Raw genomic sequence first — 12015 nt, 5'->3', positions numbered from 1 at the left:
TGCACACGGACATTTGATGGATATGGAAGGCTCATTGGAGCCTTGGAAGGATGTAAGAGGGAAGATGTGGGTGCATGTTTTGCAATTCCTGTGGTGGCAGGGGAAGGTGCCGTGAGGGGAGGGTGGGTCATTGGAGGGCCTGGACTTGACTAGGTAGTCGTGGAGGAAAGAGTCTTTGTCAAAAGTGGATAGGGGTGGGGAGGGAAATATAAATTTCCCTGTCACTGCAGGAAGTGCAAAACCTGCACCCACATCTACCTCCTCACCTCTGTCCAAGGCTCAAATGGAGGCTTCCACATCCATCAAAGTTTCTCCTGCACTTCCACACATGCCATTTCTTGTATACATTCCGCCCGATGCGGTCTCCTCTAAGTTGGAGAGAGGAGATGTGTTCTCACACAACACTTCAGAGAATATCTCCAGGATACCCACAAGAAATAACCCCAGTGCCCCATGGCCAAACATTTCAACTCCTCCTCCCACTCTCCCGAGGACATGAAGGTCCTGGGCCTCCTGTATCGCCACTGCCTCACGACCCGATGCCTGGAGGAAGAAAGCCTCATCATCTGCCTCGGGACCGTTCAACCCCATGGCATCAATTTGGACTTCACTCGTTGCCTCATTTCCCCTCCCCCTACCTTACCCCAGTTCCCACCTTCCAGCTCAACACTGTCCGCCTGACTTGTCCCACCTGTGCATCTTCATTCCCACCTATCCAGTCCACCTTCTTCTCTGCCATATCATGTTCACCCCCCACCTGCATTCACCTACAGCACTCTCCGCTACCTTCTCCCCAGCCCCACCCCCTTCCCATTTATCTATCCATCCCATGTGATCCCAGTCTCATTCCTGATGAATAGCTTTTGCCTGAAACGTCCATTTTTCCTGCTCCTCAGATGCCGCCGGACCTGCTGTGCTTCTCCAACACCACTCTAATCTGAAGGGGAGTCAGTTGATTGAGAGGGTTTTCGGATATTTTCTATTGTTGACCACAGGCTGTGGATGATAGCAGAACTTTAGTAACCACCAGTTTAGGGAACAGCTAAAGGACTGAGCACAAGTCTGGTCACCGCATAAATCAACATTTTTCTTAAAATTGTAAGATAAAAGATGGAAGGCTGAAGTATGCAACTTTGCCCATCAAGACCGTTTCACCAATGAGTTTCTCACTGATTCCTTTCCAAGTCAGGTTGCTATGGGCCTTGGAGGGTAACTTGAAAATGGTGGCGTTTCGTTGCATCTTCCAACCTTGTCCTTATAGTCAGTATCGCTGTTGAGCTTTGAAGGTTGTCAAAAATGCCCGAATGACTTATTCCAGTGCATCTTATAGTTGGTGCACTCTGCTGTAATTGCGCCTTAGCGGTGAAAGAAATGAATATTGCAGGTGTTGGAGAGGATACACTCAAGTGACTGCATTGTCGTGGACTGTGTCCAGTTCCTTAAGTGTTATTGAAGTTATATCCATCTAGGCAAATGGAGAGAGTTATATTCCATGTCTCATTTGTGGCTTGCAAACGATGTAGGATTCACAGAACAATGAGTTGAGTTTATAACCAAAAAATGTCTCAAGAACATGTTATTGTTGTCAAAGTGTTTATGTAGCCAGTTTCTATAAGTTTTTTCCCCCGAAATAACAGCTCTGTGGACACTTACACGGGGTAATTTGTTTACAGTAAAGTTATTGAATGTTAATGAGATAAGATTAGATTCGCATTTGTCAGCGTGATCATTACTCTCTTTCGTCCTTGTTTGGACCAATCTGATTCCAGTCGCTGTTTGATTTCAAGATCCAATTCCCGTCTGTGCTTGAAATTTCAACCGTTTCTTCGCATAAATTTCTCCACCTGCCTTAATACTATGTGAGGACGCTGCAGGGGACAGCAGAGATTAATGAACATGTTATCAACACTGGAGAAAATGGAGCTTCGTGGAATGATTGGTTCGGCTGGGATTATTCTCCTTGAAACAAAGGAGAGGGAGGGGAGCTCTATAATCACATAATAATATTTATAAACGTTCAATATTCATGGGATCTTGACAGGGTAGTTACGGGCAGGTGATTCACCCTCTGGTATGAGGAGAGCATCAGAGGACGTGAACTCAGAATTAGATATTGCCTATTTAATTCAGAAATGAGGAGTAATTTCTTTGCTCAGGGGCCAGTGAATCGGTGGAACTCCTTGCCGAAATTGTTGTTAAGGCTGCGTTGTTGGTATTTTTAAACTGTGCCAGACAGATATTTAACCAGAAAGACGATGAAGCTTTGTCGAGACAATGCTGGAGAATGGAGTTGAGGATTATCAGATCAGCCATGAGTTCGTTGAATGGTGGAGCAGACTCGATGGGCTGAATGGCCGGTTTCCAATCCTACATCATTTGGTCTAACGTCTTATTTTATTGATACCTTTAGAATTCTGAGGGGATGGAATGAAGTAATAGAAAAGGTTTCTCAAACTGATCAGACAGATCAGGAACAAAGCTCATAAGTTCATGAACAGGAAATGTGCTGTGGCCTGGACACAACAAATGGCACTGGGCACACCGCAGATGGGTATGTGCAGATGTTGTGATTGCCAAAGAAAATTGGTGGATCTAATATTGTTGCCAACTTGGTGATCACGCTGGATGATGGATCGCGGTATGATTCACACAGCAAAAGGTTGTGAAAGAATGAAAGATTCGTTTCATTGGAAAGGTTTTCTGCGGTTCCAATTCAATTGACTGTTAAAAATACTGATCAGAACTTTGTGGAGTGTTACATTAAAATTCACAATCCCACTGGATAAACTATTGCACCCGATCTCTCCTTATTTGTTACCCTTTCATTCGATGTAAATTCATAGAAAGTCAAGATGGAATGAAAGGAGAAAAGAAGCGTTTGCACTCCTTTTCATTATCCCAATGTAATTTACAACAGAATCAAATTGCTTTACTTCGACTTTGATGAGGTATCGATTTATTACAAATCTCCGGTGCAATGAAGGGCAAGAGCAAGATTCTCCACGTTAAATGTTGCATTCAATTTTGCTCCGAATTTATTTCAGCTTAAAGAAAATACTCATGAGAAAAAACAGAAGGTTGTACTACAAAACAAGATGGCAGTTTTGATGCTCAGTAACTTTGGCAGATTTCAATGGGTATCAAATGAATCCAACATCATGGCGATCGTCCTCCCATCTTTAAGGCATGGGATTAAAACAGGAAATCGATCTCCAAGAGACGGGTCACTTCCTATTCATTATGGAATAGCTGTGTCTTGACAATAGACAAAATCTGCTCAGTTCCATTTATAATGCTTCATGTGGAATATTAATAGAAATCTTTCAAAACTATGAGTTTTCTTTTTGCTGAATCTTACTCAGCTGCAGACGTTTCCGATATTTCTTTGCATCTGAAGTCGTCCAAATTAGATATTGTTTCCTCGCACCATCTACCCCCGACACCGTCCTTTACACTTTTACCTGGCCACAGGCTGTCTCTCTCCTGGTGAAACTCGCTGCTTCTGTGTCTCTAAATGTGCCTTTCCAAATATTTTGGAAACGGATTGTCTGAATGACAAAAAATCTGCTCCCATTATTTCTTTGTCCTACATCTATGGTTTTGAAATCTTGACTTTCAGAAATTTATGAACTTGAAAGAGTGAATTTGCCACATATTTACTCTCTCCAAACCTCAAATACTCTGGAAAACTTCCATTCTGTTTTTCTTGGTTTAGTTTCGAATTTTCCAAAACACAAATAAATAAAACTCCATCCCCACTAAATGCCGTCAGCATCGTCTCCAATGTCTTAGCAGCCCAGTAAACGCTGACAGTGTCCTCTCTGATAGAATCTCCGATTCCCTCCAATGCAGAAAGTACAGTTCAGACAATCGAGTCTGTAGGGAGACTCTGAACAGCATCTCAACCAGACCTAGCTCTCGTCTCTATCCCCGCAGGCCTCTGGCTTGTGATTTCAACTAAACCTGCTGGAATAAAACCTGGCATCGTGTGACTGCTGACCTTATTACCGCGTTACCCATGGCTAATTCACTTAACTTACTGAATTCACTCCCTGGACACATCAGCGCAAGAGCAGTGCGAACCACTGAACAAATGTACCATCACATTGAACACTATCTGTATTATTTACACACTGGCAACTCCGCCCAGTGAAAGCAAGCTGCGCCCACCAACCCGAATTCAATGCATCCAAAAGCGGTTCTCCGCTGTACAACCTCAGTAGTTCTGCTGGAAATGTCTCTGCGCTCAGATCTGAATGAGTTTATTCTGTTTTCTTCCTCAGATTCCTGCTTTAAATAAACATATCAGTCAGGAACGACTCTATATAATGGTTTTCATTGCAAAACAAACACAATGTGCTGAAGTTACGTGTTTGCACTTTCACTGACACTGTCTCACCGGGAGCTGCAGTCCTTCCCCACTCTGATTCAGACAGCACAGTCCTTCCTGTGACATGTCCCATCGAGAATGGAAGGCCAGCCATTAATAATCTTCACTGGGGAACAGAGCGACAGGTTTAAAACATTTACGATGCCCCCAGCGGGGGATTGAACCCTGTGACAGGCGGGGACACTAACCACGATACTGTGGAGGACAACAACATCGAAGGAGACCGTTCAGCCTGTTGTGGCCGCACTTGTCCAACACAACTGCTTAACGACCTGAATCAAGTTCCATCGTTTAGCCCATAATCTTACATGTTTTGGCATCGCAAATTAACATCTCAATTTTTTTTAAGGTGAGAATGATTTCCGCCTCTCTGACCCTTTCCGCAAATCTACTCTAACCTTTCTGCCTTTTCCCGAAATCTCTTGGCCCCAGTGTTCGAACCCTCCATCAATAACAAAGGCTTCTTTCAGTCTATCCCATCCATATCCCTCAGCATTTAGTACATCTCAGTCATGTCTTCTCCAATCTCCTCCGCTCGGCGACAAACAACCCCAGTCTGTCCAATCTCTCCTCACAACTGAAACTTTTCAGCCCAGACAATATCCCAGTGAATCTCTCCTGCAACGTTCCCAGTGCGATCACATCCATGCAGTACTCTGAATTGCAGAACTGCACACAGTAATCTAGCTAGGGCCGAATGAACTATTTTTTCCTGTTCTGTTACAGTATGAGGGCGTCGCTGGCTCGGCAGTATTGATTGCTATCCCTAATTGCACAGCGGGCAGTTGAGACTCAACCATCTTGTAGTGAGTGTGGAGTGACATGGAGGCCCGAGCAGGTAAGAATGACAGTTTCATTCCTTAAATGGCGTCAGATGGATTTGTTTTTTCTCAACAATTGAACATGGATATATAGGAGTTATAAGATTCGTAATTCCGGATATTTATTGAATCCCAATTCTACCACCGAGCATGGTCGGAGTCAAACCCAGGTCCCAGGTGTCTGAATTAATAGTTCAGTGTTCAGTGGTAATAGCGCTTGGCCATTGCAGAAAAGCAGTGAAACTGATCTTATCCAATTAAGTCGCTTTTCCCCGATACTGTTCTGTGCCAATTTTCTGAGCTTGACCCCCCGCAATAATATCTGGTCCACATCAGTAAAAGCTGCTACTTGAGCATTGAACTCACAACAGTGGTAACCAAATGGATCAAATGGTCTGCAGGTCCCGATGGTGGGGTTGGAGCACGTTCACCCAGCAACAGTGACTGCAGCCATACAGACTGATCGGTATCAACGTGAGAGTCTGTATTAGATTCTGCAGTGCCTTAATGAAATAGGAAATGACTCCTCAAACACATGATGAAAGAGCTGCGCTCCGAAAGCTAGTGCTTCCATTAAACCTGTAAGACCATAACCTGGTTTTGGGTCATTTTTAACTTTGTACTCCATAGTCCAACACCAGCATCTCCAAATTAATGAAATGGGTATGGGATGGAAAGTTCGGTTCGTGATCGTAGGAGGGAAGAAATCTCTGAGAACGGGTGGATTTGAATTCTGACATATGAAACACAGAGATGTGAGCGAGCAGAGCTTGAAGGAAAAAAAAACAATCACCTTGGAGAAAATCAAAACTTTAAAACAACTGATTCCTTTGTGTTTCACAAAAGACTGGGACACACAGAGCTGTTACTGCCGTGACTCGGATTCGAACCGAGGTTGCTGCGGCCACAACGCAGAGTACTAACCACTATACGATCACGGCAACCCACAGACGAACACACAGAGCGCACGCAATAAGTACAATATCATAAGAAATGTTAGGCAGAGCACCAAATCCACAATATCAGTGCTTAGCGAACAGTGGCAGATATGTGGGAACTCAGAATGGGCTGACCGTTTAATATCGGTTCACCCAGTGGCTGTGATGATTCCATCATTAATGTGTTGAAGGCTGAGATAAATAGATTTCTCCAAAACATCAAAGACTCCGGGGACATCAATGTGGACTTCAACAGTTTCCTCATTTCCCCTTCCCCCACCGCACCCCATTTCCAAACTTCCAGCTCAGCACTGTCCCCATGACTGGTCCTGACTTGTCCTACCTGCCTATCATCTATTCCACCTATCCATTCCACCCTTCCCCCCGACCTATCACCTTCATCCCCTCCCCCACTTAACTATTGTACTCTATGCTACTTTCTCCCCACCCCCTCCCTCCTCTCACTGATCTCTCCACCCTTCAGGCTCTCTGCCTTTATTCCTGATGAAGGGCTTTTGCCCGAAACGTCGATTTTACTGCTCCTCGGATGCTGCCTGAACTGCTGTGCTCTTCCAGCACCACTAATCCAGAATCTAATTTCCAGCATCTGCAGTCATTGTTTTTACCAAGCTTTTGTTGAAATGTATGCTTCAATAGCAATGCAGTTTAACATCGGTAACTTCACGAGTTTCCCGACACAAGGCAGTAACCACTGCTGTCACATAGTCCCAGTTCCCTGCCCCAGAATCAGATGAACTGAGTGGCGCAGTCGCGAATAACCAACTTGAAATCAAGATGGGAATGAGGTCGCAGAGATACTCGATGGCTCAAGAGAGGCAACCGGAGAATGCAAGGTATTTCTATGATGGTTTAGAGGCGCAAGCAATTCCAAGATTGGGAGTGCTCCTGGTCAAAAGCGGGGCAGAAGGGAAAATCTGTTCCCGTTTATAATAACAGCGATCTACAGTGCATCTTGCTGAGACAGCTGAGTGCCACAACTGGAGCGTGAGCAGCTGGTTTGAAGTTTAAATTTGCTTCATTATCACCCACTTCCGTGGAATGAATTGCTTTCACCATTTTTATTTCCAATTGTTTTATATCTCCCTGTAGTCTGCAGCTTTCTTTCTCATGGTTAATTGCATGACTAACTGTTCTATGATCTGCACACTGCTAAATCACGGCCACTACAAGTAAATATGAAACATTGATCTATATGAGAAAACAGTGGAACTCACTGCAGACATGCTTCATAGGTTTGCAGGTGACACCAGAATTGTAGACAGTGAGGAAGATGATCTAAGTTTCAAAAGGATCTTAATCCAATGAGTCGTTGGACTGAAAAATGTAACATGGAGTTCAATCTGGATAAATGGAAGGTATTGCATTTTGGTACAACAAAAAGAGTATGGCTTTGCGGATGTTGGAGAACAGGGAAGCTCGGAGTGCAGGTACATAATTCCTTGTAATTTGCATTACCAACAGACAAGATGGTTCAAAGGCATTTAACATACGTCCCTTCATTGCTCAGTCCTTTGTGTATAGTAGTTGGGACGTTATGTTGAAGTTTTGCAGGACATTGATGAGGCGTCTTCTGGAATTTTATGTCCAGTTCTTGTCGCCCAGTTGTGGGAATGATATTATTCCGCTGGAGTAGGTTCACAAAAGGTATACACGCATGTTGCCTGTGGAAGGTTTGAGTTATAATGAAAGGCTGGATAGGCTGAGACTATTTTCAGATTCGAGATTGGGGTGCTGGAAAACCACATCAGGTAAGGCAGCATCGGAGGAGCAGGAGAATAATTTTTTTTCGCGCAAGTGTCGTTCATCAGGCTCTTTCCGGAAACGTCGATTCTCCTGCTCCTCAAATGCTGCCTGATCTGCTGTGCTTTCCCAGCACAACACTCTCGACTCTGATCTCTCATCTGCAGTTCTCACTTTCTCCTAGTTGAGACTGTTTTCACTCTCGGTTAGGGGTTTGAACGGCGACCTGACAGAAGTTTATGAATTATTGAGAGACAAGTTTAGAGTTAATGATGGCGGCCTTTTCCCAGGAGGGGGATTTCAAGACGAGAGCGCATATGTTTAAGATGAAAAGAGATTTTAAAAAAAAAGACGTGCGGCATTTTTATAGGGAAGGTGTTTAACGTGTGTAATTAACTTGCTGAGGAAGTAATGGATGAGCGTACGTTTGCAACATTTAATGGACAATTGATTCCAAACATGAATGGGAAAGTGGGATTTTTAAAATAAATGTATTCATGCCTAGTACGTCAGTTATTTCCCAGAGGACACTTAAGAGTCAACCACGGTATTATCCATCTGGAGTCTCCTGTGAGACAGAGCAGATGAATATGACAGTTTGCTTCCCGAACTGGCATGAATGGATCAGATGGGATTTTCCACACAACTGATTCAGGTCATCACGAGACTCTTCAATTCCAGGTGCGTATTGAATTCAAACTCCACCATCTGTCATGCCAGGACTTGAATTCTTTGTGCCCAAAATATTACCTGTTTTTTTGGATTAACAACACAGTAATAAAACTACAAGGGCATTATAACCACTTAACGGGTACAGGAGGAGGCAGATGTGACAAGGTTAGTTTGGCAGTATGTACAGCATGGATTGTTTGGACTGACGGGCCTGTTTTCATGCTGTATGACTCTATGATTGACGCTATGGAGCAAATAGCTGTTTGGGATTAACAGCAGCATTGATAGCATAATCGAACAACTGATAGGATATGTAGTCCTGCTGGCGTCTCGGAGTTTGTTTTGCTCAGTGATCCCTTCCCACACATGGGAGTGGTGAACGGTCTCTCCCCAGTGTTACTGATTAAATGAGTTTCCATTTCTGTGGTTAATTGAATCCCTTCCAGAAGTTCCAACATTGCCCTGCTTTTTCTGTGGTATCATCGTCTTTTTTTTTCTACCCAGGGTGAACGATCCTTTCAAATTTTGTCCACACAGATACAAATCCCGTTTTCCATGTTGTTAAGGTGTTTTCATTGTTTCTCATTAACCCACAGGGTGTGAGTATCACTGGTTAGGACAACATTTATTCTTCGCCCCTCGTTCGTTGCTGTCTGGCTGCACCACAAACCCGGGTGCGATCCCAGCCTCGGGTGTCTGTCTGTGGGCAGTCTGCACATTCTCTGTGTGTTTGCGTTTTTATTTCTCCCTCTGACTTAAGATGTGCCAGTTACAGGGATCAACAATGGAAAATGCAGGCTTATGGGATAGGGAATACCGTGGGGTCTGGTGTGATGCGCTTCGGATGAATGTGTGGACTGGAAGGGCCGACAAGTCTGCTTCCCTCACAGTGGGGATTCTTGGATTAAGGGTCAGCTAATGTTTTTTTTTCTGGTCCTGGAGTCTCTCGTAGGCAGGACTGGGTGAAGATGGTAGAATCCCCTGCATAAGGGACATGGATGAATGAGATTGCAGCAAATTAAAGTCATGATCTCTGTTCCTGAGGTCAGGCTTGCATTTCAGGTTTTATTCGTCGAACTTAAACATCACCCTTTCCGTGTTCCAACCCCCAAGGATGACGAGTTTAAAATATTACCCCAACACCACCTTCTCCTGGTTGAAATCTTGACTGTGTGGAAGAAACTGATACTGAGCTGATGCGAGCAAATGTAGCTGCCACCACCAGTGTCGGAAACACAGATCCAAACAGCAAAATCATCTTTTAAACCCACCACTGCAAAGTTAAGGGCTCAACACGCTCCACTTGTGCCACTCAGCTGTCTTAGCATGATGCACTGGAAATCGCTATGAGACTATAAACGGGAACAACCGTTCCCTTGAGCAGGAGCACACTCAACCAAGGAATTTCTTGCGCCTCTATACCATCGTAGAAGGACAGGACGCTCACCTATTGCATCACTGGAACCAGAGAGTAACTCCGCGCACACATTCCCATCCCCATTTCCGGTTGGATCTGGGCGGCTGTGCCGATGTTAAGCTAAAATGCTATTGAAGCAAACATTTCAACAATACCCTGTATGGCCCCTCGAGTCTTGGATGTTTTGTCGAAATCGATCAATCTCAGTTTTCAACATTCTCATTCAAGGGATCTCCACAGCCTCTGAGAACATCCAGCTGATAGATTCAGCTCATTCTCAGTTCCCACATGTCTGTCACTGTTCGCTGAGTACTGATATTGTACATTTGCTGTTCTTCCGAACATTTCCTCTGCTAGTGTACTTATTTCTGCTTGCAAGCATCCTGTTCTGTGGTTACTGTGATCGTGGTTGTCGGTATTTTGCATTGTGACCACAGCAACCTCGATTTGAAACCAAATCACGGCACTAAGTGTTATCTCCGTTGTCCTTTTTGTGATACACGTTAATAAATTAATTGTTTTACCTTCAAGTTCCGCTCTCTCGCATCTCTGCGTTTCATATATCAGAATTCAAACGCACCCGTTGTCAGAGATTCCGTTCCTTCCCACGATCATTAAACCTCCTGACCGTCCGTCCCCCCATTTCTCTGAGGCAATGCACAATCTATCACTCTCTTTCACATTCATACTGTTCTCTCTGTGCTGCTGCTGTGGTTACTGTTGTTGGGTGAACGTGCCCCAATCCCACCATCGGGAGCTTCAAACAAGTCGATCCATTTGGATACCGGGGTTGTGAAGTCAATCTCCATGTAGCAGCTTTTACTGACATAGGCCAGATACAATTGTAGCGTCAGGCTCATGGAAAATACCCAGGGCAGTTTTGGTGAAAAGACATTTTATTGTTAAAGATCAGCTTTTATGGCTTTCTGCGTTGGTCTTGTGATAATTTCATAGGACTGATAATCCAGAGACCGAGGTAATAGTCTGGGTACTCGGGCTTGAATCCCACCATGTCATGATCGTCAAATTTGGATTCAAAAAATATCTGCAAGGAAGAATCTAATGACTACTATTATATCCATTGACAATTGTTGAAAATAAAACATCTGGTTCACGGATGTCATTTCAGGATGGAATCTGCTGTCCTTACTTGGTCTGGGCTGCATGTGACTTCAGACTCATAGCAATATGGTTGAGTCTCAACTGTCCTCTGGGCAATTCGGAATGGGTAATAAATTCTGCTTAGCCAGAATCGCCCTCACACTAATCCAGAAATTTTGAAACAAATGCTCATTAAGCTCAAGCAGGAGTGTTGTGTGCAGTTTTGCAAGTCACATTATAGCAGGGATGTGATCACACTGAGAAAATTGCAGGAGATATTTACCGGGATACTGTTTGGGCTGAAGAGTTTCAGTTGTGAAGAAAGACAGGACAGAGTGGAGTGTTTGTCGCAGTGTAAAGGAGATGTGGACAAGACATGATTGAGTTAGGGTATGGACAGGGTTGACTGAACGAGTTTCCCATTGATGGAGGGATCGATTAGCAGGGGCCAGAGACTTAAGGAGAAAGACAGAAAGCTTTGAGAAGATGTGCGGAAAAGCTTTATCAGGTGGTTGGAATTTGGAATACACTGTCTGCATATTTCAGAGCGGCAGAAACCCTTATAACCTGAATAAATATTCAGATATGAACTTTTGAAGCCAAGACATTTAAGGCAGTGGGGTAAGCATTGTGAAATGGGATTCAGTTAATTCGGCAGTTGTTTTTGACAAGTGCGGCCACATTTGAAGGGCCTCCTTTGACACTCTTGTCCTCAGTAGTATAATGGTTAGCTGCCCCGCCTCTCACAGGGCTCAATTTTCTGCTGGGGACAGTGTAAACGTTTTAAAACTGTCGCTCCATTCCCAAGTGCGGGTACTGATACTTGTCGTTCCATTCTCGATGGGGCATGTTACAGGAAGGACAGTGCTGCCTGAATCAGTGTGGGAAAGGTCTGCAACTCTCAGGGAGGCAGAG

The 12015-nt window shown here is 44.2% G+C and overlaps 1 non-coding gene across 1 annotated transcript; it reads right to left on the bottom strand.

The window, feature by feature from the left end:
* Positions 1-6080: 6080 nt before the first annotated feature.
* Positions 6081-6152, bottom strand: trnah-gug (transfer RNA histidin (anticodon GUG)). Its single transcript has one exon. It is a non-coding gene; the product is annotated as a tRNA-His (tRNA).
* Positions 6153-12015: the final 5863 nt, after the last annotated feature.

This window comes from Chiloscyllium punctatum, unplaced genomic scaffold (genome assembly GCF_047496795.1).
Source record: "Chiloscyllium punctatum isolate Juve2018m unplaced genomic scaffold, sChiPun1.3 scaffold_168, whole genome shotgun sequence".
Lineage (NCBI taxonomy): Eukaryota > Metazoa > Chordata > Chondrichthyes > Orectolobiformes > Hemiscylliidae > Chiloscyllium > Chiloscyllium punctatum.
The sequence above is the reverse complement of the archived record's forward strand: the minus strand, read 5'-3'. Positions and strand labels throughout refer to the sequence as shown.